The sequence below is a fragment of the Aythya ferina genome, assembly GCF_964211825.1.
Source record: "Aythya ferina genome assembly, contig: HAP1_SCAFFOLD_1170, whole genome shotgun sequence".
Classification (NCBI taxonomy): Eukaryota; Metazoa; Chordata; class Aves; order Anseriformes; family Anatidae; genus Aythya; species Aythya ferina.
In genome coordinates, this window is record NW_028180823.1 from 1 (window position 1) to 23659 (window position 23659).

General features: G+C 35.2%; 1 long non-coding RNA gene across 1 annotated transcript; it reads right to left on the bottom strand.

Moving 5' to 3' along the window:
* Positions 1 to 2446: 2446 nt before the first annotated feature.
* Positions 2447 to 21535, bottom strand: LOC311429454. Its single transcript, XR_014688260.1, has 4 exons — positions 21110 to 21535; positions 19158 to 19240; positions 14077 to 14217; positions 2447 to 5234 (listed from the first exon to the last, which is right to left on the bottom strand). It is a non-coding gene; the product is annotated as an uncharacterized lncRNA (long non-coding RNA).
* Positions 21536 to 23659: the final 2124 nt, after the last annotated feature.

Sequence of the window (23659 nt, forward strand, 5' to 3'; positions counted from 1 at the left end):
TGTTCATTGAGTGTGAACTAATCTTTATTGTTTTTTTTCTCTTGTTTAAGAACTTCACTCTTTGAAAAAACAAAAAAGTATTATAATATTTTTATTATCTTGCTATATTATTTTTAGGATAAAAACATTTATGATAAAGCTACTTTGTGATGATAAAATACAGTAGTAATACATTACTATTTTTCCATCTTTGCAGTTTTTTAATGTTCTGTCCTACTCTGCCATGTACAAGATACTCTGCACCTTTTACATACTTAATTTTATCATTTTTAAGTATTCCTATATTTCTTTCTAGCCACATCAGATAAAATTTTTATGCTTATTTTTATTGAAATAAATGTGATTTTTTTCCTCCCTATTTCATAAGCATCTCTAACATTCCACAGTAAACAGCAGGTTGTTTTAATCAGTCTCTTCCATCCATTCCTTCAAAGTTTGTCTTTTAAACATTCAATATTTTTGGTGCTATATACTTCATAATATCCTCATGTAATTTTCATAGCTAATGATACCATTATGACAAGATACCAGATGTTCAGTACTTCTCTCTCAATGATCATACTTAGTGTTTATGTCTTAGGACTAATTGAGATAATCTGTGATCTGGGTATTTTCTTCCAACACTATGAAGACACAATACTATGCTACCTCAAGATACTCTCAAGTAGTATTTCATAGTTGCTGATAAGATCAATTTGAATGTCTGAGTCCCAAAGAGAAGCCTGTAATAGCTGCTTTTCCCATACATTTCTCAATCTCCTAGAGTCCATAGGTTCTTAATTCTAAGAAAGTTTCAGAACAATGTTTTTAAACTGCAGAAAGCAAATTTTTGTCAGGTAGGAAAAACATACAGACAGGAAGTATTTAACAGTTCTGAATGATATATTCTTTTAAATATTGATTCTCCTCTCCTACTATCTCACAGCTGTTAGCAGGAATTACAGAATTTGTGAACTGAAATTCCTGTGAAGGAATAACTTGCCTGTTCTCTCTCTCTCTCTCTCTCTCTCTCTCTCCCCCTATATATATATATATATGTATGTATGTATTATTGTTATTATTTTTTCTCAAAAGTAAATAAAAAGGAAATGGGGAAATGAAATCAGTTGTGGAGGCATGGGACATTTGTTACCATCATGTTATTTGCAGCCTGATTTGACAAGTCCATGATGCTCATATCACACAACAAACAGAAAATCTTTCCAAAAGGTATTGATAGTATTTATCATGATAGCCTGGGAAATAAATGTTTAACAAGACCCCAGTCAAGTCTACAGCTCAAAGTCTCTTACAATGATTGCTTTCTCTTCCAAGAGGTGCAGAGAATTTTGAGAACAGCACTCCACAGCAGTGTTAATGTTACTATTCAACTGTGGCTATATGAGACCTAGATCTGTTTGCAGTTTGTATGATCTCACCAGATCATACACATACAAGTTCTTCAAGAGCTTAAACCCCAAGTGTCAAGGTTTCTAGTCTTACAACATGAACCATTCTACTATCTGCTACACAATTGTATTTTAAGTATTTATATCTTATTTGCTAAGTTATTCAGAATCAATTATTCTTTGCTGTACGAATACACCAGTATCATTCAGTTTTACTCCTTATATGTGAAGCCATCAAAACTGTTCTCCTGGGATGAGGCTTTGTTCATCATTTTCAACTAACTAAAATTATTGGTTTGGCATAAAGTACTGACAAGATAGACAGATGATAGTGGTTCTCTAAGAACTCCCTCACAAACCCTGTGTAAAGGAAATGCCTGAGACAAGACGGAATGGGACAGTTTTTCAAAAACAAGACTGTAGCAGGTAGCTCTACAGAGATCTGGGCAGTGCTGCTGGCCTGTAGGCAGAGACAGAGTGCACTAATTTGTAAAGCTCCTAGGAGTGTTCAGAACTATCCCATGAGCCACTCCATGGGTGTGAGTAATGAGCTGCATCTCTGAAAAAACAGCATTGAATTTCATCCTAATGTATAAGCTCTGCAGCCTGGCATATACATGTATCATGTTGATGGGGTCACTTCTTTCACAACAGAACTCTGTTCACGTGAATTCAGAGTCTATTCAGGTTAGCATATGGGGCTAGTCCCTAATTTTCTGAATTTTCAGGTTTTAGTTTTTTACTCCCTCATTTTATTTCTTCTCTTTTCTTGCATAACAATCAAATACTCACAGTTTGGCTTTCATACTGAATGATATTCTGGTCACATTTTCCATCGATCCATTGCCACTGGGATAAGTGATGGTGATTTCTGTTACTAGTTCATGTTACTATTAAAATCAGAAAACATAAAATTATGAACCCAAGGAACATACAAGTTACTATCTGATTTCTGTATAAGACATCTTCTGATCCAGAATATTCCTTCATGTTGTAATTAATCCAGGTGGCACTCAAATCATTAAAAAAATTCAACCACATATTACTTCTACCAATAACCCTTTATTAAGGATGAAGATATTACAGTTTAATACAAGTACAATAGTCAAAGGACAGAAGAGAGAGACTGCAAGGCATTTTGGACAACAGTAACCAAAATTCACCAAAATATCACCAACATTTTGCAGAATTTTCACTTTGTGTAGCTGACTCCAATTCCCTAAAAAATTTTGATCTGTATCTACCATCCCCCTGCCCTTTATATCTACTTGTATCTACGAATTCCTACAAAAAAGTCCATACTTGTATTCCTAGTGTTAAGGCGTCTAAAGAATTTGTGCATCCAGGAAGCAAGACTGACTGTACAAAGAGATCTTTTGTAACTCTCACCACTGCTTGTCAGTTACAGCTAGAAAAAAGATGAACAGTCTCTAATTTATCATTGTCCTTCAAAATGACTAATTTTCCCTTCTTATTTTAAAAGTTTCATGGGGCTTTGAGAAAGAAAAGCCATATGTTGAGTTCCCATGTCCTCCACAGAAATTGAAAATTAGGCCTGAAACCCAGACACTTACTGTCCCAGGATCATGGTTTGTGGAACATATTACAAGACAGATTCACTATTTCTCAGTTTCTTTTCTCACCTTTTGGTTAATTTCACATGGTACTTTGCTAGGCTTTCAGTAAGCATTTTCCCCCCTCTCTTACAATTTGGGAAAAGGGGGTAAAGTTAATTAAGAAAATACTCAGTTACCATGATTTATTCTATTAAAGTTTAGATAGGCAATTTGTAACTACTGCTACTGTTAGGAATTTTATTCTGCTTTACCTCTTACTGAACTATTCTAATTACTTCAGTGTATAAACCAGCTTTTAGATTTTGTTCATTTGGTTTAGTATTATATATTACCTGGTTACTGTGGATGTTTTTAACTGCTCAATTTTTTGCTAGCAAGACCATAGTCTGAAAAATCACCCCTTTTCCAAGAAATGAGTTTATGATCCAATTAATGTAACTGGTTCTTACCAAAAAAAAAAAAAAAAAAAACAAACAAACAAACAAAAAAAAAAAACCTTCACCAAAATAATAATAATTCATTGAAATTAAAACTTTAGAAATACCCTCAAAAGTCTGTCCTTTCTAAGTTCAAAACAGTAAAAATACAGCTAAGTATACAAAGTCTATTAAAACAGACATTTCTCCTGAAAAACTGCTGTTTTATTCCTTCTGTCTATTTGCTGTATATAACAACTAAAATCAGAGGTAGGTCTAGGGCAAAACCACTTTGATTGTACTTTAATACTCCTCAGAGAGATTTTATCAAACAAAACTTTATATTCAGTTTCATCTTCTTTCCTTACAAATCAATAATAGAGTTGACAATATCCAAAGTACAGGATTGGAAATTATCTTATTTGGCAAAAATATGCCTCTGAATCAGCCCTCAACATTTCTTTCAAGCCATTTCTTTCACTTCAAGTACTGTATTCCTCCACTTCCAGGGCTGTGGCTTCCTACTCAATCCATCTCTTGCCGTAGAATGTATTTTTCTACATCTTCATTTGAATAAGATTTCTGTTCATGTTATAGAATGATTAATGTCATTATGAATATAGAGCTATCTTTTCTGACAATTAGTGACTGGTAGACTACATGTTGAGCCTAATGATTTTTGATATCTTCATTTTCCTGTAAGAGTCTGATTCTCAGTTTCAGACTGGTTGTGTAAAGCTTATTGAAGAAACTCTAAAACTGTAGGCAAGCTGAGCTGAACCTCTCACTCTTCACTCATCACCAATTCACCCTAGGATGCTGTTAAATAGCTGGATGAATTGTGTTATTTATCTAAGTAACTGGAAATGGTAATCTATAGTTTAGACATAAATGAATATTTGCATTTCTAATTTAAAATTAGAAATTATTCTCAATTCTTTCAGTCTTCAAATACATCTATTTTCATTTTGGCAGTCTGTTATATTCTCATGTATTTCTTCCTTTAGCAACTGTCCTTCCATTACTTCACTGGTTTGAATTCACTATCCTGTTTTTCATCTGCAGCAAGCAAATATAAGAGTGTTTTGCATGCTGATCCTGACAAAATCTGCCATTACTTCTTTTTGCTGTTTATTAGAAATGGCTAGTGGGATTTCAAAGATCTCACCTTGGAGTAAAAGGAGTTTATATCCTTGTTCCCCCATTCATTTCTCTTTTCAATCCATACAAGTTAAAAATAGGCCTTTAAAATTAACTGCAAGCAAGGCACAAAAAATAGCACTTCCAGAATGAGTAATACATTAAAAGAAAAGTAAATCTAGGAAGGCTCCAGAGAGATGAAGCACATGAAATGACATGCCAGGATGCATAAATAAGTTTGCTATATCTTTCCCTAAATCGTCTAGTTTGTATGCATTTTATTGTCCTATTTATGGGGTGCAGTTAAATCTCAGTATGCCCTATAGCATGCTGACTGCAAAACAAGATCCAAGCCTACATAAACAGGATTCTTTCACAATAAAAGAAAAGGCATCAGAAACCCTATTCTTCTTACTTAGTCTACATAAATTGCTAGCAGAATGGGATGATGCTCAAACAGAAGTCAATATTTTCAAATACAAAGAGGTGAACCTAATCAAACAGTGAGAATTACTCTATCCCACTTCTACAAAACCCTGCTATACAAAAACAATCAAAAACTATCTAGCACCTCACTGTAATTTCTCTGGAGAAATTATTTGTCCACAGCTGACTCCGTTAGCCTGAAAATCTCTGTCCCAAGAGCAGATAACTGTAGGTATTGCTTCTTGTCACCAACTTCTTCCACGACCTTCTAATGACAGTTGATACACCTGTAACATGAAAGGCAAAAGTTTAATTAAAGCAGAGGAAGCAGAGATACATCTTTGATAATATTAATCTGTGACTTGATCAAACCAAGCTCACAGAAATTTTACCCTTTATAAAGGGAAAAGTTCACCTCTAAATCACATTTTGACCCTTCACAAGCCACTCGAGTTAACATCAAGGGATTTAATATACTGTCCAGGAGACAATAAACTTGAATCTTCTCAAAAACAAACAAACAAAAATCTTTAAACATTCTTACTCCCCTCTTCTCTTTTTTCTTCTCCTTTTCAGCTTCTTTCCACTTTTCCTGACACAGATTGAACAGTCTAATTCTTTCTTATATCTGCTGAGACTCAAGTAGGTAATTGAATTAAGTATATTTCCAACATAGTAGATATCCCTGTTTGTCCATTGTCTTGGACATTGTGTTTGTTTCCAGAGACCTTCCTTACCCCAGCTCCCAGTAAAGGTTGTAGTGAAGCTGTAGAGGGAACTCAGTGGAAAGTTGCTGTAGGTGGTCTGGCATATACAAGCCTTTTGCAGGCGAAAGCTCTCTGCATTTCTCCTGTGGACCCTGCAAGCTCTGCTAACCCCAAGAAAAGGAAACCTAGACATACCTGGGTTTAGAAACAGGTAAGTGGTGCTTTTTTCACCCAGTTGCACCAAAGTACCACTTTCACTGCATGCCCAGAGATGCATGTATAGGAACTTGAGTAACTGTAAGATCTATGCCTTAATGGCTACTGGGCTAACAGTTTTGATGAACTAAATCAGTTGCCTATAGCCCAACTTGACTTAAGACCAGCCCAAATGTTCCACTTTTTTGAGTTGCATGTACCAGCAGCTTAAGCAGGACTGAGCCATTAATTTCTACTTCAGTCTCCCTACCCAGACACAGATGTTTCAGTGGTAGAGTAAATCTCTCTCGTAATAAACCTACAGATTTACATTAATAATTACTCATTCTCATATATCTTTAATCAGTGGATAGTCATTCTTTCATTAACTAGTATTGCTAAAAGTTATGTACTGAATGTATACACTGTTAAAAAGATGGAAAAATCTCCCCTTCGTGTTTGTTTGGAAGTACATTGCCCAGTTTCAAAATATTGTCTTTTCCCATTCAACCCTGAAGGAAGTTAGAAATTGTTGGTAGTCATGGCAATATAAGCACTTGAGTGGTAGGAAAAAGAAAGTAGTAGATTCCATCTGAAATTACTGTGTTAGGATATGCTCCTAGGAAGATTTATATATCAGGTAAAGATTGATAGTACTTAGTTTTGGCGTAGTTGAATGTTTCGAAAAATCAGTCAGTATGATAAATGTCAGTTTCTTATTATCTGATATTATGTTACTTAGATGTCTGTGTGCCAGAATACTCCAGTGATTGATTGATTAAATGTCTTTTTTAAAGTTAGTCTGGTAAAATACATAAGAAACTAAATATGATTTTTTTTTTCCTTTGAGGGTATAGTAGAAAAGTATAACAATATGAAAATAGTAATCAATGGCTAATTTTTTACGACATTTGTTTTGCATTGCTCTACATGTAATTAAGAGTAAAGTTGCTTTTAAAAGCAAAAAGGAATAAAATTGTTAATTCAGAAAGTCCTATATGCTTTTAATAAAGCCACCTTTGAGCTTTACAAATAGGGACTGCTTGCATCACAATGTATGCAACTGTCCTGCTTTATTGTGAGTACATTTAATTTAAAAGAATTCACATGCAATCAGACACCCATAGCCATTTTCTGGCTTGGAACATATCCATGAAGTTTTAGAAATGTTACTGTGTCAGTTTTCATTTTCACTGATCTAAAACAATTAATGTGTGCATGAGAATATGCAGACAAGAAACATGTTGCTCTTTCCAAGTGCAGACTTCCTTTGGCAGATCTAATCCTATAGCTCCTTTTAAATGAAATCCTAGTAACAGAGATGGCTCAGAAAAAAAAAAAAAAAAAAAAAAAAACAGAAGAGAGAGAGAGAGAGAGAGAGAGAGAGAAAGAGAGGAAGGAAGGAAGGAAGGAAGGAAGGAAGGAAGGAAGGAAGGAAGGAAGGAAGGAAGGAAGGAAGGAAGGAAGGAAGGAAGGAAGGAAGGAAGGAAGGAAGGAAGGAAGGAGGGAAGGAAGGAAGGAGGGAAGGAGGGAAGGAGGGAAGGAGGGAAGGAAGGAAGGAAGGAAGGAAGGAAGGAAGGAAGGAAGGAAGGAAGGAAGGAAGGAAGGAAGGAAGGAAGGAAGGAAGGAAGGAAGGAAGGAAAGAAGGAAGGAAGGAAGGAAGGAAGGAAGGAAGGAAGGAAGGAAGGAAGGAAAGAGAAAGAAAGAGAAAGAGAAAGAGAAAGAGAAAGAGAAAGAGAAAGAGAAAGAGAAAGAGAAAGAGAAAGAGAAAGAGAAAGAGAAAGAGAAAGAGAAAGAGAAAGAGAAAGAGAAAGAGAAAGAGAAAGAGAAAGAGAAAGAGAAAGAGAAAGAGAAAGAGAAAGAGAAAGAGAAAGAAACTCATGTACCAGCTACACCTAAACAATTCCTTACAGATTTGCTTCTTCCCTAGTGTACTCTTAACTATCCTATGTATATGATGGAGATGATACAGCCTTCCCAGAAACATCTACTTCAATACTTAACAATCCTTATGGTTGGAAAGGAGATTCTTTGCAGAATGTCTAAGCATTTTTTCATGCTGTAGTTGAAGCCCTTTCCTGTTTTCCCATACATAACAATGAATATGGAGATTAACATATTCTCTGCAGAAATCTTTGTCTGAAAACTTACTGTCTCTTCACAAGGTGTATCCACTGAACAAAAAAAATACTAAATTTATCTCAGGTAATGTGTTTATCCCACCCATCTGCTCACCTGGTATAACTCCCCTGTTCTTTGCCCTCTGTAGATGTGAAGGAAAGTACAGGAAGCCATTTTAAGCCACAAACATTGGGTCCCCACAAAGACGACTTCAGATAAGATATTTTGTATTACAAGCTGGGCAGGTGTAAGTGCAATCTCATGACTTCCAAGAGACAGCTGACAGGAAATAGTTCTATTGGCTGCAGTACAGCAGCTGTAATTTTTTATTTATTTATTTATTTTTTAACAAAACAACCTAGGGTTTTTAATCTTTTCTCCAAGACCTTGTTTTTTAATCTACCCTTTTCCTCTAATCTCTTCTTTCCTTGCTGCAACTGTAAAAAATTATTTTCTTTATCACAGTCTAGTACCCACACCTGAAGATAACACTGAAACTTCTATAAAGATTGTACCAAAGAGTATATAACTATATTAACTACTAGACGATACCCATTATAGTTTGCTTTTTTCTTCCTTTTTACAACAGAATGACAGATGATCAAAGGTCTGGAGCACCTCTCCTATGGATTGACAGGGTTATTCAGCCTGGAGAAGAGAAAGCTTCTGTGGCCACTTTTATGGCCTTTCAGTACTTAAAGGGAGCTTATGAAAAAGATGGAGAGTGACTTTTTACATGGGCAGATTGTGATAGCACAAGGGGAAACAGTTTTAAACTAAAAGAGGGGATATTTAGATTAGACACTAGGAGGAAATTCTTCACACAGAGGGAAGCACTGGAACAAGTTGCCCTGAGAAGCTGTGGATGCCCCATCCCTGGAAATGTTTGAGGTCAGACTGGATGGGGCTTTGGGCAACCGGGTCTAGTGGGTGGCATCCTTGCCCATGGCAGGGGGCTTGGAACCAGGTGGTCTTTAAGGTCCCTGCCAACCCAAGCCATTCTATGATTCTACAAAACTATTGCCAAGCCAGGCATGCCCCATCTTCTACTTGTGCAGTCGATTATTCCAATCTTACAAAGCATGATGTTTTGCGCTTGTTTTCATTGAATTACCTTCAGTATTTTTCAGATTTGTTTTCCTACTTGTCCAGATCATTATGAATTCAACTCTAGTCTTCCAATTTGCTTGCAGCCCCTCCCAGTTTGGAGTCAAGCAGTGAATGCTCTTTAGAGTGCTCAGCAATTACATATCCCACGCAGTGTTCAGTTCTGCATATTTGGCACAACAGGGTTTGCAGACTCATCTTGCTGCTATTAGATATGGTCCTAATTATATTATGGAGCAGATAGAATGAAAAGCCAAAAAATATAATAATCATGAAAATAACACTACCTTCTAATTCCAAGGAATGGTAGCATGGTCACACTTGAAAATAGGCTTCATATTGAAAAAACAGTTCTGTGCATTTTTGCCTTGAAACAGGAGATTTAAATATCTGACTTTCACGAGAGGGACCAGCAATGGCATGTTGTGAAATATTTGGCTCTGTTTTAATATATTTGCTCTTATTTCCAGTGTCATTACAATACTTGGACAATAAAAGTAATACATTTAATGAACATGATGTCATTGACAGTTTTCAAGTTGCAAAATTAGTTTCTGCAAAAAGAGGGATCTTGCCTAGATATGAAACAAAAATTTGTTTTCAGATACCAGTGAATAAAGGACAAACAGGTGTTATGAACAGAAGCACTATGCTTCATAGTATTTGTGTTCATTTACACTCTGCCAGGATCATTTTTCAAACCATTTTGAAGAAAAAGTTTGAGAAGCTGACAGTAACTTTTAGGGCGAGTAGAACTGAAAATAGTAGTAGTAGCATTTAGGAGTTTTCTTTCTTTCCTTTCTTCTTTCCTTCCTTCTTTCTTTCTTTCTTCCATAACCTCTTCAGAAGACAAAAAGAAGCAGGGTCCCCTGCTTCATGGCTACTGAAAGTATATACGCTGTTTATCAGATGTTATTGCTTCTTCAGGCAACATTACTTTTCATTAGTATTTTTACTATATTTTACAAGTATTTTTAATTAACGGCCTGGTATTACCTTAAATATGGTCATTGTTGCATTTGTATCATTGGAAAAAATGCATTTTTGATCTAAGAATTTTGTATCATACTTTTAGAACGGTGTGTGGGGGTGAGGGGTACCACACACAAAACATAGTCATTGTAATGTCTTCAGAGACATAAATAAATAAATAAATAAAAATGAGGAAAAGACACAGGGAAAGTTCTGAACACAAATGATGAAAGTGATAAAACTGTTAATCTCTACTAGTTCTTCTCACTCACCTATTACATGGAGGAGGAAGAAAAAAAAAAAAAAAAAAGACGGTGAATATTTCTGTATATTTTGAACACACTGGTTTTGAAGCACTGGAGAAAAATAATGAAAGATGACTTCTTGGTTCCCTGTCCATGATGGCTCAAGGGCAAAACTAAAGTTCTGTGTAAAGGCTAAAATAAAGACATTGAAGCTGACATTAAAAGACAGATATAGGAATATCCTCACAAATTTCACTACACTTCATTCAAATCTGTCTACATTTCCCTCCAAGGGCAAAATTCAACCACTATAAAACTCTAGAGACATAGGAAACTCTGGAAAATTGCCTGGTTTCATTTGGCTGAAATCCAGTTATTTTAACTCAGAGAGCAGGCAGGCTGAAATTCAGGGGCCATCTTCAAAGTCAAACCATTTTAAAGTAATGCTTAATTTTACAATTAGGGAAAATAAATGAAATTAAATTCTATCCTTCTGTCCAGCTGATATTGAGTCATAGTTCTCAAGAGTATTTAAAAAAGAAAAAAAAAAAAAAAAACAACAAAACACAATTAAGACACCTTTGTAATATATTTTTAATGTCAGTAATATATAATAACTTATGATCACATAAGAATTAAAAAACATAAGCAGTGCATGGGTATTAGCTGACCATTACCATTTCATATAGTTCAACCAGTGAATGGGAAGGACACAAACAACCTTATTCTTTGTTTGTCATGTGCATTTTCACTTCCTGTTTTGGTCACGAGATTTTATTTGTATTTGAATGTTTACTTTTATTTCTCTACTGATTAACACTGAAAAAAATAATATATATATATATATATATATTTAAAAACAATACTGTGATCTTGGAATATGGAATCAGGTCTTGAAACCACTGTGTCTCTATACATTCATTCATATTTCCCTAACATATGTTCATTTTTTCATTTAACTTTTTTATAACAGTAGGTTCTTGATACAGGCAAGCTCATTTCTCTCTTACTGCAGGAACATGTTAGTGAGTAGTTTTACTTCATTTGGCTTAAAAGGTAATAAACAGTGCTCACTCTAAGGATTTTATTTATGCAGATTATTCTGCCTACTGCAATGTCTTCTTCCTAAGGGTTTATCAGATTTTCAAGACAAATGATTAATTGTTGAGTGTAATGTTTCCTCTACAACACTGAAAAATTCATGGGTTAATGTATTCATGTTAAGCAGGTAATCCATGAATATGTCACCTGAGGTATCCACATCAGTTACTATTTTAATTACATGCATTTTCTTGCCAATGTCTGGCCTGTTCATAGCAAAGCTATCAGCAAGACTAAAAGATTTATTATTGGTCTACTCTAAAATAGCTTCATTTAGAGAAGAATCCAAAATAGTGACTAAAGAATTAATTGGAATGATTGTACAGCATATCATACATATGTACAACATATTGCATAGCAGGACAAAATATTCAGAAGACATTTCCTGTTTTCCAAAATTCATGCAGCTTAAAGTACAGTGATTAATGGCACATTCTCTTTGTAAGACACCATACTGTTCTTAGGTGGGATTCATGTATTGAACAAACACATTAGATGCAAACATAAGCAAAATCTGTCAAGTGTTTAAAGTCATGCTTTAGGCTTTTGTGAACCAAATATTGTTCTTAGAGGCTTTCTATGCAATAGTCTATGCATATTGTCTATAGTATACACTAGTCATCTTCTAGGTATATATTATGTTCTTGAAGTAGAACAAGAAAACTATACAATACTGCTCAAAACTTAGGGTAACAAAAAAATATATTTTTCCCAAAAATGGCCAGAACCTCTCTTCTTGCCATTGCAGTGGTCACAACTCTTTATCATGTTCCAGTGTTCCCACAAAAGGAAGATGAGACCTTCTTCTCTTCCACCGCCTGATGACTTGTATCACATCTATGCAAAGTGCTATTATTTATGTGCCCTTGGTCTTTAAATTCTTCCTGTATTCTAAAGCATTGCCCCAGTTCTTACAAACATACTTATCTACAGTTTTTGTTCATTAATATTGGTTTAGAGAATGAAAATATTAGGAGATCATTGATCATATTAAACACCAACGCTATATATGCTAACATGAGAATTGTGTAAAATAACAGGATAAATATACTTTTTTTCTTTTTTTCTTTTTTTTTTGGTGCATTTTTGTGTAGTTGGTTTTTTTTTGTTTGTTTGTTTTTGTTTTTGTTTTTTTTTTTTTCTTTTAACATGAAACTTGTAGTTCTTGTGGAGTTTTTAGTTCTAGGAAGAAATAGTCTTGTTTGGCAGGAACAATGTTTCTTTACTTATTGCAACCAGACAAGGACAGTATATAAGAGATTTTCACTAGCATTAATGTCAGCCCAGGGGCTAATTCCTGTTGAATGTTAAAAGAAGATGGACATCCAAATGCCATTTTGTGTTACTGAAAATATCTCCAATCATTAATACTCTTATCTAAAGTGGATAATCTCCTTCTCTCTGCCTAGACCTGCATGCCTGTATGTGTGTGAGCATGAATATACAGATACTAACTTAAATTCAGAGTCTTAATATGTTAAGATGCAGAAAGTGAGCTGAATTCATATTAGTGAATTAACATGAGGTCAGTCTCTAGCCACTGGGCGTCAATACTGATACGTTACATCAAGGAAGAAGAATTTAACAGGCAACAAAAACAAATATTTCTAAGTAGACAGTCGAATATTTAGTATGACTGGGAAATCTTCTTACTCCTTCCCTACTACACAAATGTGCTCGTACAGGAATTAAGCAAATATAAACATGCCCATTTCTCCTGTATGAGAATATGTTTGTAATACAATTTGATTGTGGAATTTGGTGCTTACCCAAATTCATTGTTTCAGCTGTGTAGAATATCACATTTAATTCACAGGAAAATTTTCATTATGAGGACAAAAGCTTTATTTTTGAGGGGTGGGAGGTGGGGAGGGTGGAGGAGTACCTGAAGTCTTTGCAAAAATCTGTGAAGGAGTATCAATTAACTATGTGTGTTTTTCAGCTCTTTAGCACTCATATTCCTAGTTTCTTCCAAAAGAGCTATCTAGGCCTACTGATTTTCAAGACAACAAGGAAACTTTGCTCACTGTGGTGCACATAGCTATGCTGGATTAATGTATTTGTGAACACATATTTCTGCAGCCCCTGCAATGGTAGTTTTTAAATTGAAACTGCTTAAGTAAAAATGGTAACTGTGCTGATACAGTCTAGAACGAGATTGCAAGAAATAACTCAATACATTTCTAAACATCCTTTTTTAAGACTGTAATGGCAGCAATGTTCACTGTTATCTTTAAATACCAAAGTATTAGCTTCACAAAAAATTTTAAAATACTTGAGTACCAAAATTCACAAATAGGTTTTTTTTTAATCTCACACAGTTGTGAGGAAATATTTGTAGTCACCTTCATCCTCCCCTACATTTTAAAGGAAATTACATTCTTACTGTTAAGCAAGCAGTTATGATTAAAATGATTTGCTGCCAAATCACAAAATTGGCAGCCTGAAACTGCTGCAAACTTCTAACATCCTCTTATTTTTCTCTCCTTTTTCTTTACTGTCATAGTTTCACAGCATATAGTAACTGTATTTAAACCCAGTCAGGATCATGTCCACGCAGATTCGAGGCTACTTATAACATAATTATACTGTTCATAACAGAAATTCATAATTATGCTGAGCACTCTTTGTTCAATTTGGTACACAAACAGACACCCCATATGCCAGTTATAAATACTTACCTGGAGATTATCACAAATGAGAATGATCTGGGAAGAACAGACCTTTTTGGATCCCATAAATTGCTTTTCCACCAATGAAGATCTCTCAGTAGAAACTTTAGAGTAGACACGTGATGATCAAAGGAATGTTCCATTATTTGTCTCAAAAAAAAAAAAAAAAAAAAAAAAAAAAAAAAAAAAAAAGAGAGAGAGAGAGAAAGAGAGTAATTAAGCATTCTTATTCTCCTCCCAGTCAATATCCAACCTATACTGGAAAACTGAAAATTCAACCAGCTGCCATGATCACTGAGTGTAAGTCATGCATGTATGTTAAATACAGAGAGCACTAAGCTCATTTTTTGTTCTACGTATTTACAGCATCTGAATACATGGAAAAACAGAACTGTGAACCTTTAGGCCTCTGGTACATTCACCATAAGGTTAAGAAAAGGAAGATTTAAGTTATGGAATTGCAGTGCCAGTGCTCTAAGAAGTTGATAGGGAGTCAATGTATCTCACATTACCATCTACTTTTTCCCAATACATCTCCAATAACAGCAGAAAATTGAATTTCACCATAGTTCACGTGAAAGAGAAGGCTGTCCCAACAGTGCCAGCAATATTGGATTTCAAAACAACATACAACAGCTGCACTGGGACACTTTTAGCAAAATGTATGAAGCTGAGAGACAAACAGTGAAGACAGTAGACTTAACAGAAGAATATAGAGATTGTATCTGGCTGTCAGCCAGTGGAGAAAGAGAAACACCTGACAAAACAGAGCAGATCAAACTCCCATCCCATCAAGGGTGCATTACTACTGATCTCAGGTGGAGGCTGACAGCTTGGTCTCAGTATATTTTGACAATTCTAATACTAATCTACAGAACTCCTGTCACAGAACTTGTCCATCGTTAGGTCAGGCATGCATCTCACAGGAATTGTTAACTATAGCTGATACTGCCTGAGGGCAGTGGGGTGGAGTAGGTGCTATCTCAGGTCCTTCCATGCTGTTTTCTACTTGAGAAGGCTATTGATGCCCTACTTAGGCAGTGTGATTTATTCTGTCACTGTGAAGGTCCTCCCAAGGTCATTAGCTCTGTCATTGAGAGTTAGATTATATCAATATTTTTCCCACTAAGGATTAGATTACATAACTCACAGCCTCATTGAATTCAGTGATATTAGGGAACCAATATTAATGCTAAATCTGTGAAGCATGGAGCATCACAAAGGTATTCAGGCGACAAAAGCTAACGGTAATGTTTGTCAGTTATTCAGTTCCAACATTGTGTATGAAATTGTGTTTATGACTAGAACAATTCTCAAGATTTCTACATCCAATGAAGGACATAAACACCTACAGACTCAATGCTTTGATCAAAACAACTTCCACAGTCATAAATTAGGTATGCAAGCTACCTTCATGCTGCACTGGGAAAGTTGATGAGGTGGTGTGGAAACTTCAATAGAAGTAATCTTTTCTGGCTATGTGTTGCAGCAAAGACCTGATACTACTCTATTAGTTCATCAGGCACAAGCAGAAAACCATCTCCCAGCAACCTCCTACTGGTATTTGACCCATGATGGCCTGACCTCAATACTCTTTTCATAACAATTAGAAGTTGATCTCGTTGATATGCCTAAAAAATACTTTAAAGAAGGGAGTAAATGTGAAATACTGCCATTAACCATGCTTTAATTCAGGGAATGAAGTTATTTAGGAATTTTTCTCAAAACTAATTTAAATCCATTGACTAACTGCTCATCTATGATACCTATTTAGTCTGGGATCTTCTTAGGTTTTTAAAGGCAACAGGCACCTATGCCTCACTAAAAGTCAGTGGGATATTAGTTGCCAAGCCATTTATGTTGTTTAATGAGACACTGCTAAGCCTTTGTGCAACATTTGCAATGGCAACTTACTCTTACATGCAATTGATCATAGTAGGACTATGTGTAAGGGCTAATAAGAAAGTACTGGAGCCATTTAATTTGCCCTTGTATCATAGCACTAAAATGTCCAGTATGGATCAATATGGCGAAACTGCTGTGGAATCTGTAATTTTGGAATTTTCCAATTATGGCTCTGCATTTTTCTGTAAATTCACTATTTTATTTTAGAATAAACAAAGAAGCTTAATATCTTCTTTGAAATGTCTTGAAAAATAATTTATTCTACTTTAACAGATCATTAAGAGCCTGTGATATAGTTTAAAAAACAAACAAACAAACAAACAAACAAAACCTTTTCATTAAAAACACATTCAAAATAAGATATTGCTGGAGTTCCTGCCTTGAATCAAAACATCTCCTGACAAATAATTCTTAATCACAGTTCACTACACTGAAGAGTATTTTCCAGAGGTTTATGGTGAGCTAAATTAAAAAAATAAATAAATAAAATCATTTAAGTGAAGATTTAGCATATTCGGTATTCCATTCCACAACAGAAAAGTAAAGTAGAAAATAGGTAATTAGATGTTCAGAGACTAATTCATAAAATAATACAAAAGTTGTCTAGAGATCTTGGAGGGTTGGAGTGGTATTTTTCTTCTGACAGCAAATATTTCTAAATCAAAAAATAGAAAACAACTAAGTAAATACACAGCTTCAAATGCCATAGCAGTTTCATCGGCAAGGTGTGCAAGGGTCTAGAGCACCTCTCCTATGAAGAGTGGCTGAGAGAGCTGGGAGTGTTCAGCCTGGAGGAGATTAGGGTTATAGGGGATCTTATCAAGGTATACTTGAAGGCAGGGTGCAAAGAGGATGGTGCCAGGCTCTTCTCAGTGGTGCCCAGTGCCAGGACAAGAGGCAATGGGCACCAACTGAACCACAAGAGGTTCCATCTGACCATCAGGAAGCACTTATTTACTGTGAAGCTGATGCAACACCGGAACAGGTTGCCCAGAGAGGTTTTTAAGATCTCCCCCCACAGACATCTTCAAAAACTACCTGGACACATGCCTGGGCAACCTGCTGTAGGTGTCCCTTCTTGAGCTGGGATTTTGACCAGAGGACCTCCAGAGGTCCCTTTCAGCATCAACCATTCTGTGGTTCTGTGATTCTCCTAAGCATTCTACCTTTATTATTGCTTTTCAATACACAATATTTTACTCGTCTAAAGCTGTTCATCACATTGCAGTAAACATGATTATTTTCAGCTCTGTCACCTTCTCTCTCACTTATTCCTCATACTGTTCTGTCATAATTTAGTTAAGGCCTGTTCTTATGTGAATTAATTCAGGTCAGACTCCTCACAGCGCTGCCTCTAAATAACTTGCACAGCAGTTGGGTAATCCTTTAATAGAAGAATAAACTGGTGCATATTGATCTCTACTCCTTCCAGTAATTAAAATTAATTAGTTTTTCCATCTAAGACAAATATAATAGTTGGGACTGTACATATAAGGAAAGAATCTGAAATAATAAAATACTTAGAACCACACTGTGTCCTTTTCATCATCCAACTACTATGTATAACAAAATCATTTGTGAAGGTCTTTAATGGTGTTCAGAATTCTGAGCTGAACACTTGCATAAAGTTACTGTCAGAAGATGTGCTTTGTGATGCAGACTTATCCTTGGTAGGTCAGTGAAGGAGCTTCCAGTAAAAAAGCTTCCACCTGATAAACTTATTTCTCTTATAACAATTAATTTTTTTACAATTATTTTTTTTTTTGACAATCTGCATTTTCTCTGAAATTTCTAATTTCTGTTAGAAAATTGGGTAGCAATGATGGAGCTAAACCTACAGTCCAGAGAGCAGAACATACTTGCACGTTAGGGTCATGTAGGTATCCTATGAATTAGGGAGTTTTCAAAGAAGTCAGACTGTAGTTGCTGAGTTTGAGTGAAAACTGAATGATTTAGTTAACTGAATTAGTTATTCTGAGGCTCTGATCTCAGTGCATGTTAAATGTTTGCTTGTTACAAAGAAAACTTTATGTGTTGTAAGTATAGTATTTTGCTCGAATTTGCAAATTGTGACAAGCTATTTGCACAGGTGTCTTTCATAACTACAACTTTCTGACTCCTACTCTTAAGTATTCATCAAAAAAGGGTAGAAAAGGTGGTAGAATTCTATTCTTCTGCTTTGGATAAAATGGGTTACTACAGGGCACCAACTGTGAATGTTTGGTGTTTGACTGCTGTGTTCATTATTGTTCAAACATGCTTGAAACACCAGCAAAGTTCCATGACTGTTTCATATTTCTAGGCATTACCTGTGTGGAGCTCTCTTCTGAGGCTGTTTCAGACCTGAAAATCATTCTGCTAGGCAATGTTGGGTTGGAGTTGCCTCTCCTCAACATCCCTTACCACCTTAATTAAAAAGCTGTAATTGTCCAATGAAAATATTCTGTAGTCCTTTTTCTTCATAGTAACTGGCTATAGGCAGTCTCAGGTATCTCCGTTACTCAAAATGTCCTTGTAACTCAGAAGAAATTCTTGCCAAAAAAAAACACAGATCTGAACTTCGGTAGTCTTTTGCTAAGACATAGTCAATGTAATTTATATTCTTGGCTGACTCACAGAAGAAGCTGATTGTAGAATTCAAAGGCTACAGTTTACTACTGCATCCCTGTTTCAATGATGTGCAGCTCAGACAGTTTATTCAAGTATCTAAGAAAATGGGGAAGAGGTAGCACAAGATGACACACTGCTCATAATATGGATTCCAAGAATGTTTCAGCTCACCTAACTACATTTGGGCAACAGCTAGGCTCCAGTCAACAGCATTTAGAAGGTTACTGACAACCCAAATAATAAAAGCAGGTACCTCTAATTAGCTTGGTAACTGTCTTGGTTCCACTGAATAAACTGATTCATTTTATTGACATGGGAACCTAGACATACTGGTCAGACACAAACTTCTACATTTTAAGCATCAAAATTAAGGAGAGGTGAATCCCCTTAGTGCAGAGTGAGATGAATCCTATCCCCATTGCCCAAACCCAATATTCATATCATATTCCTAACCACACTGCTTTGAGTTGCTTAGGAGCCTGTGGATCCTAATCACAATTTCACACGCACAGACATGCAAAATATGGCACACAACAGTTTCAGTGATATCATCAGCACTCAAATATACTACAAACCTCAGGGTGAAATTCATCTTCCATCACTGCAGTATGTCCAAAATACAGCTGCTCTTACACTCTGTGCTTCCACTCTGAAGAGGCTTCATGCAGTAAGAGCAGAAAAGGTAGTTATAGTTAGGTATAAAGGTAGTTTTAAAGGTAGTTATTCCTTCTGTCCCACTTCCCATGCATTAACTCCCACGTAAGCAGTAGTATAGCCCACTGAATGGGGACTACCTTATCAAGTGAAACCAGGAAAATCAGCGTGTGCCCAGTCCTCTCCACACCATTATATCTTATGGCTACATAGACTGTGAACTGTTGTGTAATGCCTTACAAGGCACTGCAAACAGTGGCTCCTCTTCTAATATAAAGCTTCAAGTACTATAATAATGTTTTAATTTGCTTCTCTCTCTTCAAGAAACTGTAAAGATTTTCCTCTAAATCTCAGACATTCTGCTGCATTAAAAAAGTGACTGATAAACAATTTCATTTGACCTTTCTCTGCAAATCACATTTTCCTTTCGGATTAAACATTATTTTCTTGATTGTACTTTTTTTAATTCAAATGCTTCAAAAATACCAAAACACAAGAGGGAGATACTTGTGATATATCATAAAGCCAAATGCTATTTTATTTCATACTACAAAAAGAGAACTTTCTTATCTTAGAAGATATTATCATTTGCTTTTCCCATAAGCAAAGAGACCACTTTAGAACACACCAGTTAGAATATTGAATCTTACTGATTCAGCAAAACCCATTTAGCTGCACTCAATTCAGCAGTAATAAAAATATATGATCCTTCTTTAGTGGGAAACAAATTTGTAATTTTCTTTTAAAAACAAACAAACAAAAAAAACCAACACAGTAGTTTAGTAATTATTCTACAGGTTCACAATAAAGTCTGTCATTTAAAAAATGTCTGCCTTTCCTTCCTGTGTTACATTAATTTTTTTCCCCTTTAGACACATGGTGAGGGATAGACTTGAGCTCTGAATGCATTTCAGATCAGCAATTCACTTAGATCTTTGACTAAGAACCCCACTTTGTATCATTTTAAGAGATTTTACACTTTAGAAATCGAGGCTACAGTTTACAAAGACAGAAATCTTAAACTTTGTTTCCTACAGTCTGTATTTTGTCACAAAAAAAAATAAGTAAGTAGAGAGCCTTGCACCCACTGCTAATTATAGTGGGGTTGAGATGAAAATTTTAAGTAAGACATTTAATCATGGCCATGTAAAATTACTGACGTTGCATTAATTGTGTTAGGTACCTATCTAATAAACCAGAGTTACTATTCACTTAGCTCTACAAAGAGTAAAATCAATTTTAAATTAGTTTATGTAATATAATAACTTACAATAAAACAACTGAACACAAAGAACAATGCAGATACCCATCTGCCTTGCTGTCTTTCCCATGCAATGAAAACAGCTGATGAATTCCAATAAAATTTGAACTCTGATTTCTAAATTAATCACAAGCCTCTTAGTTTTATGCAGTCCATTCAGTACCAAGCTCTCACTGGCTAATATGATCCACACATACAACTATGATTCATGAAGCAAAGAGAAAAATATAATTCACATGAATATGAGGAAGTACATACTGTGACAATGGAAATAAGATAAGCGATATATTAAAACAGAGATCATGAAGAAAAATCGGAATTATTTTCACTCTAGAATAGAATGGTTTCCTCCTAAGTAGTCATCCATGGGACACATGGATGACTACTACACAATTGTTTAGATAAGAATGCAGATAGGTGCATAACAGGGAGTAACTGTATAGGCACGGAGGTGCACAACATGAACACATGGTCTTTCCCATCTCTTTCATTCTCTGATTCCTTAACTTTTATAATAGGATTTTATACATATATATATACACACATTATTATGACCAAATATACATATTATTATGACCAAAGAATGCTAACAAAGAAAGGCTACATCTTTACCACAAGTTGTGCTTGCAGGTCGTCAAGATTCCTCCCTCCCAAATCAGTTCTGTTTTCCTCAGTTTTCTCCAGTTCTGTTCTCTTCTTTCTCCAGAGTATGGTTTTATTTTCAGAGTATCATCTCTAAGGAGCATGTGGTACACAGACCATTTGATGTTCAAGTGCAACAGTAAGTCAGGTCAGGACAGAATGGCAGGAACAGAAAGATATTTTGTTGATCAGTTTCTCTCAGTCTCCCTCTCCCTCTGTCTGTTCACATGCAGAGAGAACACAGGTGACACTTATGGAGGAAGATTTAAGAAAATACCTTGTTTCTATTAACGTTGTGTTCTACCTGTGATGTAGTGTTTTATCTACACAGCATCTGAAATACCAAGTTCAAATACCACTACGGACATATAAAATTATGTGCGTAGTTTATTTTCTTCAGCCACTGTCCCCCCAAAAAGTCTTGTGCTACTTCTGCAACACTATCTGCAATATCAAATTCTTTTCATTTCTTTCAAATAACTTCAATTAAAAAAAACTTCAGTGATTAAACAGAGTCAGATTCTGAAATGGAAGAAAATTAACAGGGAAATGGTCAGATTTACTATGCTTTCTTTTAATTCTTCCAGCTACCTGTTAAGAACAAAAATTATTTTTGTTGAGAACCCATAGTTTTTTAAAATCACTCTCTTAAAATAAGAAAATGACCAGAAAAGGCATTGCTTTTCTGTTCTCTATTACCTTAAAAGTCTTGTTCATTCACTATCACTAGATAAAATTCCATTTTTATTCTGAAATTCTGTTGAAAAGTGCTTTTGTCAAAAAAAAAAAAAATCCATAAGTGTTTCAAATAAATACATTTTAAGGGCTCTTACTACTGAGTTAAACTTTTTTTCTAGGCCAAAGCATTTGATTATTGCATATAAAAATTTAACACTTGATATTAACAATCACCTCTCTAGCAAAAGTTCATTGTATTTTCAAAATATATTTTTTTTTAGCCAAAAATTAGAGACAATAATATATTTCTGACTATATCTGCCTATTAGTAGGACTCTGCAACTTTCAAACCTCCAACAAGGAGGTCAGAGAAAAGATTCTTGAGACTTCATTATGACTATTATCATTGTTAGTGATAAATATGCAGTTTGATTTGCTACAAAAAAAAAAAAAACTGCCAACTTATTACAGAGCTAACTTATAAGAAGAGGATTAAGTATATGGACTTTCAGCAGCAACTAGGAGCTCTAGTCACTGACAAAAACTGTGCTATGTAACTTGCTGTAAAAACAGAGCAAAAAGACTTTTCCTACTGTAAAATTAGCAGGAAACAGGAAAAACATAGATCTTTTTGCAGAGCACAAAGATCTCCTCTGCTTAGAAACAAGATAGTAAATTTAGTGCATCCACTTAACGTATTTGTAAAAGGACACCCTTTATGCCAGTGACTGTATAGTCCAACACCCAATCTAATCTTTAAAGGTCCCTTCCAACCCAAACTATTTTATGACTCTTACTATGTAATAAATAACAGCAACTTTCACACTTTTGCAGAGGGACCCATCTTCAAAACAGATAGATACACAAAGACAAGCATTCCCTTGATCTAACATCTAAAGCACAAAGATAATTTAGCCCCAACAGGCTGTTCCATGTTTTAGTACTTCTTCACACTGTAAGGTTTATTAGGATTCCAGCAGTAAGTATCTTTTCTTTCCTAATGGAACATAAAATTATACTACTTATGTATTTCTTTCTTGAAATATTTATAGTGCACCATTTGGTTTGTGATTCATTTTCATTAAAGTTCTTTTAAAACTGAATACTTTGATTTTTCTGGATCTGACTCCTGTAGTTCCCAGCTTAGGTCTGCAGGTCAACAAGTGTCTGGTGCCAGCTGGCTTTGTACTAAGACTTTGCATAGGTTGACACCTGCATCTGCATTAAAAAAGCAGGGTGATACCCTAGGCTTCTGACTCAGACTAAGAAGTAGGAACTGCTTTTTCATTTCTGACTATGTGAGAATTTCATGGCATGTGTCCATTTCAAAATAAATAAATAAATAAATAAATTATATAGCTTAAAGTGGATTTTTTGTATGATGATGTCAGCATAAACTTTATTTTGGTGTGATTGAATCACATGACTGGATACTAAGCCATGTTTCCCATTCAATTTGTTTGAAGTTTGTTAAAAGCTATGATAAAAATTAAGTAAACAAGTTTTCTCAGCAATTCAATAAGAAGCTGTTGCTCTCCAGGCTTAACAGCTACTATGGAAAGACTAAAAGTCAAAAACCCAGGAAACATCCAGCTTTTAAATATTTTTCAAGTGAAGTACAAGGATAATTCTTCTGCCATAAATCCCTGTTACACATCACATTTTCTCATTTGCAGGTTGAACTTTGTGTGTCAATGTTATCTTATCCTCCAGCTCTTCATGTCCAACATTAAGCTTTAATAAAAGCACCCACTTTCCTGAAATGCCTTAACTCTATCCACTCTTGTATCATATTCGCCTTTACCTCACCTATATTTGTAACTAATTATTCCCCTAAAACTT